This window comes from Capsicum annuum, chromosome 7 (genome assembly GCF_002878395.1).
Source record: "Capsicum annuum cultivar UCD-10X-F1 chromosome 7, UCD10Xv1.1, whole genome shotgun sequence".
Classification (NCBI taxonomy): Eukaryota; Viridiplantae; Streptophyta; class Magnoliopsida; order Solanales; family Solanaceae; genus Capsicum; species Capsicum annuum.
This window is the reverse complement of record NC_061117.1, coordinates 172,141,370-172,148,341: the sequence shown is the minus strand read 5'-3', so window position 1 is coordinate 172,148,341 and position 6,972 is coordinate 172,141,370.

Below are 6,972 nucleotides of genomic sequence, written 5' to 3'. Positions count from 1 at the left end.
TTCTTTACAAAATAAGACTAAAAAGAGAACCAACATCAACCTAGAACAAAAAAAAAACTAGTTTATCAACCAACATAAGTGATCTTAAATTACTACATTCATCCAGATGATATATGCTTGTTCAGTGGAGAGCTTTCGGCACCTATACTTCACCATTTCTTCACCTTTGACACCAATAACCATCTTGTTCCAGTCAATTACTAGGAAAGGCAGAAGAAGAGAAAATTGACTATTATTCCAAGTAATTAACTATTTTGTAGTCTTCTTTACTTGTGAAAGTATACAAAGAAGATGATGCCTCGAATGATTCATCTACCACCTATAAACTACAATAAAATAATACGATAATAGACATATCAAAATGATACAATTAAACCTAGCCTTTACACAAAAATTTTTCAAAGTCGATGACATTCATCTACTATCTGTAAACTACAACAATAGAATAAGATAAGAGAGGTATCAAAACAATAAAATTAAACCCAATCTTAAGGATGTAAAGTGGGTCGGGTCTGTCCGGGTTAGACTGATCCAAATAGAGAACCGGACTGGTATGACCCAAAATCGATTAGGGAAGGAAGGGAGGGGTTTGGGGTTTAGTATCCGGGCTGGGTCGTTTGGTCCAAGGAGCTCGGTGGATCGACCCAATTGAGAAATCGAATCAGGCCCACCAGTGCACCAGATCAGACCAACCCAATTAAATAAAAAATATTAAAATGGCCCAACAACCCATTTGTTGATTTTGGACCGTTAATAACGGATATATAGCCGTTGGGCTCAATAGCCAAAATCAGATTTTGGCTGAAATTATTAAAAAAAAATATATCAGATTTTTTCCTATAAATACATGACGTTTTGAACCATTTTTCCCATAACTTATAATCTCATTTTATCAAACTCTCTCAGTTATTCTAATTATCTCCTAAAGTTCTTAATTTTATTTTATTATTTTGCAATTATAAATATCATGTGAAAGTTTTCAAAAGTCTTTCAACTTTCGGATACTTCAAATATTTGGTATTGTCGTTCCATCTCTTACTTTTAATATTTAATTAGTGTATTATTTGTTGGATATTTATTTATATTATTTTTATGTTTTTTGAATATTTGTTAGTTTACCTTTTAATATAGATAAATATTAAGAAAAAACGGTGAAAGTGTTAGAAATTTATATCCCGAAAGTGATAGTGGTAGTAAAAAACGAATTGATTCATATTTCAATAGAGGTAGTTCAAGTACTCAATATACTCGTATGCCTCTGGTACCAATTAGTGAATCATTTGAGGATGAAATAGGTGTAAGTGCTCACGATATGAATTTTTTAGAAGTTCAAGAAAATTATGGTATAGAAGAAGAGAATTAAGTAGACACATTTGATTTAAATGAAGATGATGATGCTATTAGTGATACACCGAAAGTTGACAACGTTAATGTTTGATTTGAATCAATTAATATTACTCCCCGGCCCCTATAAGATCTCATAAAAAACTAGTATTGTGTGAACTTTTTTTTACCCATGTAGAAGATACTACTAAGGTCCAAGCAATCTCTGTCAAGAATTATATGGGCATAAGAGCTCTTGGTAATAAAGGGGGTATTGGTGCGTTGACGAGATATTTGAAAAAAGAACACTCAATAGAGCTAGCTACTGCAAAAGGTGGTGGGACTGTTACGGGGTTAACTCAAAGTAGATTGGACCCAAGAACTGGTCAATTAGTTCAAAATTATAATAAAATGAAGGATTGGAAAGAATTAGCAAAAATGATAGTTATGGGTTGTTTGCCTTTCTCTTTTGTTTCTTTTGAAACTTTTATTCATTATATTCAAGCAATTTATAATCCTATATTTGATGGTATTTCTAAAAGTACTTGTCGGTCCTATATTTTTAGACTCCATACACAATATATTTATTATTATCTGCATTATTAAAAAAATCTTTTATGTAGAGTTGTTGTAACTTCTGATCTTGATCGTGCTGTTAATAAAAATAATTATTTAATAATTATTTGTCATTGAATAAATAGTAATTTTATCATGCAAAAGCGTATTTTTTATTTTTGAATCTATTTCAAAAGTTGCAAAATATTATGGTATTGAAAAAAAAATTTATGTATATCTTTTGATAATGCATCAAACAACAAGATTGTTGTTGACTTGTTAAAAGTTGAACTTTCTCCATCGTTACCCAAAATATTTCATGTTAATTGTGCTTGTAAAATATATATAATCTAATTGTAAAATACGGTTTTGAATTTCTTGAGCTTAGTATTGAAAAATTCAGCCTTGCGGTTGACTTTATTCGAGGAAATCATAGAAATGTTATACTTGTAGAATTTAAAGAAAATCTCATCAAAGTGGACTTAGACCGATATTAATGCATGAAGAAGTAGATACTAGATGGATTGCTATTTATGATTTTTTTAAAAAAACTTGTCTTATTTATAAAGTTTTGATTACTATGACTTTTAATCAATTTGTTGGTTCTTTTCCTGAGTGTACGTTATATGATTCTAATTGGGCTAAGATGAATGGTGTTGTTAAATTTTTGGAAAAAATTTAGGGGAAGGGACACCCACTGGCCATTTTGAAAATAAATGGCCAACATTTGGTAAGTTTTCCACTTTGTGGCCAGTTGACCTAAATAATACCCCGTAATAGCCATTGGACTATTTTGGCCTTTTCCTGCATGTACAATTTTTATACCAAATTGATACAATGCTTATACCATATTGATATACTTTTTCAGAGGACACGGAATCTATGCATGAATATACAATCCTTATACCAAATTGATACAATTTTATACCAAATTGATACAACGTTTAATGTCATTTAACAATCTTTGGGCTACTTTGGCATTTTCCTCCGTATACAGTTTTTATATCAAATTGATACAATGTTATACCGAATTGATACACTTTTTCAAAAGTAACGGAACCTATGCATGCATACACAATCCCTATACTAAATTAATACAATGGTTATACCACATTGATATACTTTTTCAAAAGAGAGGGAACTCACACATACATATACAACCCCTATATCAAATTGATACAATATTTATACCATTTTGATACATTTTTTGTAAAAAAAAAATAAAGTAGTGAAATAAAAAAAAAAATAGAAAAGCTGAATTCGTTTTTTATAAGAAAATGCACAACACTTTTTTAAACTGAAACAATAAAAAAAAATTAAAAAATAGAGAAGGAGACGAAGCCTACGTTGAAATGGCTAAAATTAGGAATTACTTTAATGGCTAATTATAGGTAATTAGTTTTTGGTGGCTATTATGGTAGAATTATTTTAGAATGAAGTGTTATTTTTGTCCTTTCCCCAAAATTTTATATAGCTATGATTGAATTTTGTATTTCTTATTATCCTACTTTTGTAATATTTTAGCTTATTTAATCGATATTTCTTGTTTGCTTAACAAATATAAGAATAAAACAGGTTACAAAGATGTTATTGTTGCATGACTGATAAATTTAAAAAATATTTTTATCCGCTTTCCCTTATTTACTTGATTGGTGTTATAATAAATCCATATATGAAATATAATACTATGTACAAATTTACTTGTATTATTTATAATGCTTTAGCTATACAACCTGAGGAAGAACCTTCTTTGTTTACGGCTATGGGTGATACGAACAATTATGCATTATATAATCATTATGGTGATTTACTTGATGATACTTTACTGGCACATATCACTCCAACTCTCACTCCCCCTCATTCTGAGGAGCCATCATCTTCTAAAAAGTAGGCACATAATAGTTATCCCGATTACTTTTATGATATAAATGCTTGGAATAGGATGCATTCAGTACACATGGTCGTTTATTAGGAAGAGCTTAGGTATTATCTTAGATAGCCTATAGAGGATCGTAAAACAATGATCAACTCGCTGGATTGGTGGAAGAATAATGAAAGACAATGTCCTGTACTTTCAAGATTAGCTAGAGATATATTGAATATTTCAATGTCAACCGCTGTATCAGAGAGCATTTTTAGTCAAAGATGACAACAACTTGGAGACAAACGACACTCATTGGGAGGCAATGCCATGAATGTTTTAGTTTGCCTTAGAGGCTGAAATAAAGTGAAATGAAGAAATCAAGGAACGAAGGTGGAGCTGACAGACGAACAAAATCTTGAAGAAATTATGACTTGAAGGGAGAACTCAGCACAATTAAGTCCAATGCATAGATTTGGCCCCATTGATTTTGACAGTCCTGAGGCAATTTCCATTAATATTAACATGAATGAGTTGGGAAAAATAATGCAAAATTTATAAAATTGTCAATTAATCATTTAATCTATTGAATTTTGTGTATTTCATTTTAAGTGAGATATAATTGTAATTTTGTAACTTCTAAGTTTTTGCAATCAATCAAATACAAGATTCATTTACTCTTTACATATTTTTTTTCATTTAAATTGAATATCTAATTTGAGTTAAATACTTTTAATATATTACTGTCAAACTTTACATAAACGTAACAAACATATGTACATACAATGAAAAACAATGTTAGCAAATATTACTTAAACTACTAGTATTGACATATAAAAATTTGGGAAAAATGTTAAATATATACCCAAATTTTAGTAAAATTTCCTGTAAAGTACTTGAATTTTGCGGGGGTCCTATGATCCCACATGAACTATTTATTAGTGTATTTTAGTGACAATTGTAAGTTAGTAAAAAAATAAAAAAGAATTTAGTGTAAATAAATGTCAATAAAATACACTAATAAATAGTCTGGGGGGGGGGGGGGGGGGGGGCAAGGGACCCCCACAAAGTGGGAGGGGGGGGGGGGGGCACAGGACCCCTGCAAAAATTCTGACGTGTTACAACAAATTTCGTCAAAGCTTAGGTATATTTGAGAGCATTTTTTCTAAAAATTCTATATAAGTTTTTATTTTAAGTAGTGTATGCTAATATCTGAATATATATTTAAGTATTATTATATTAAGTAGTATATATTGTATGTATATATGTGTATATATTTTCTAAAATAGTATATATTGAATGTATATATGAGTGTATATTTTTTAAAGTAGTATAATATGCAATGTATATATGTTGTATATCTATTGTTTCAAGTAGTATTTTAAGTAGTATAATTAGTATGTATATACACGTGTATATTCTTTAAAGTAGTATAATATGTAATCTATATATGTTGTATGTATATTGTTTCAAGTAGTATCTTAACGTAATACATATTGAATGTATATATGTGTGTATGTTTTATAAAGTAGTATAACATGTAATGTATATATGTTTTATGTATATTGTTCCAAGTAGTATTTTAAGTAGTATATATTGTATGTAAATATTTTCAAAAGTAGTATAATCTGTAATGTATATATGTTGTGTGTATATTTTCGAATGCAGTATAATATATAATATATACATGTCATATGTATATTGTATATATTAAATGTATATATATGTATGTATGTTTTCAAGATTAGTATAATATGTGATGTATATATGTTGTATGTATACTTATTAAAGTAGTATTTTAAGTAGTGTATATTGTATGTATATATATGTGTATGTTTTGAAAAATAGTATAATATGTAATGTATATATGTTGTATGTATATTGATTAAAGTAGTAGTTTAAGTAGTATATATTGTATGTATATGTTTGTATATATTTTCAAAACTAGTATAATGTGTAATGTATATATGTTGTGTACATATTTTCAAATGTAGTATAATATAATATATATATATATATATATATATATATATATACGTACAACATATATATAGATATATTGTATGTATATTGTTTAAAGTAGTATATATAATGTATATCTGTGTGTATATTTTTTAAATTAGTATAATATTGTTACGACCTCCTCCTCCCCCCCCCCCCTCCGAAAAAAAATAAGGGTTATGATGACACTTGTTGCACGTACCTTGACAAGTAAGCCTAACACCCAAACTGAAACAAAAAAAAAAGACAGAAATGCTCAAGGTAAGACTTCTAGAACGAAACTGAACCATACAAGTAATCATAACAATACAGAAAGAACTTATCCAAATGCCATACATTTCCACCAATAGTGTAAGAACTTCTAATACAATCCATGAGTCGAATACATAGAAAAATAACCATAAATAAGCAATATATGTCTATGAATACTAATAAAGAGAAATGTCCAACCACTACCTTGAGTAATCTGAAGGCGTCCGAAATCAACCAATTTGAGGCACACTTGAGCTAGGACCTGAACCAAAAGGGCGCAGTAGGCATGGGTACGGTCCACTTGTACTAAGTAGGTATCATAGGCCGACCAAGCAAAGTAGTAAATAAAGCATACAAAATATACACTAAAGACACGTCACCTGTATTCAGAAAATGTCCTACAACGGTAGGCCACACCGCTTGCACTAACACTTCTACAGTATCCACACATAATACAACAATACACCAGATAGGGATACAAACACCCACAATATCACATACAAGTAAAACAAAGAGAAACATATATACTCAAGATCATTAAGTACAAATAAAGGAAGATAGAACAATTAGACATTAAAAAGTCAAGATATAAAATAAATAGATAGATGAAAAGCCAATATGGTAATACAAACACACCATAACATAATAAAGCAAGTGCAATGCACATATGATGATTATGATGACGCACGAGGTCGTCGCAAACCTCAGGAATTGTTGCACAATCCCCGTACATACCCACAGAGGCAAGCCTCCCGACGTGGGATCTATGGGGGTTCGTCAACCCATATACAATCCATATATCAATATATCCTCCCCAGCATATCCCTCGGGGAGGGTTACAAGATTTGATATTCCTAGTGTGATACAAGTGCGATCACGTAGATGAACTTATGAAGATGTGTATTGAATTCGTCCATGTGTGTGTGCAAGAGAAGTGGAATTAAGGGCTTAAAACATATCAAAACAGCCACTAATTCACA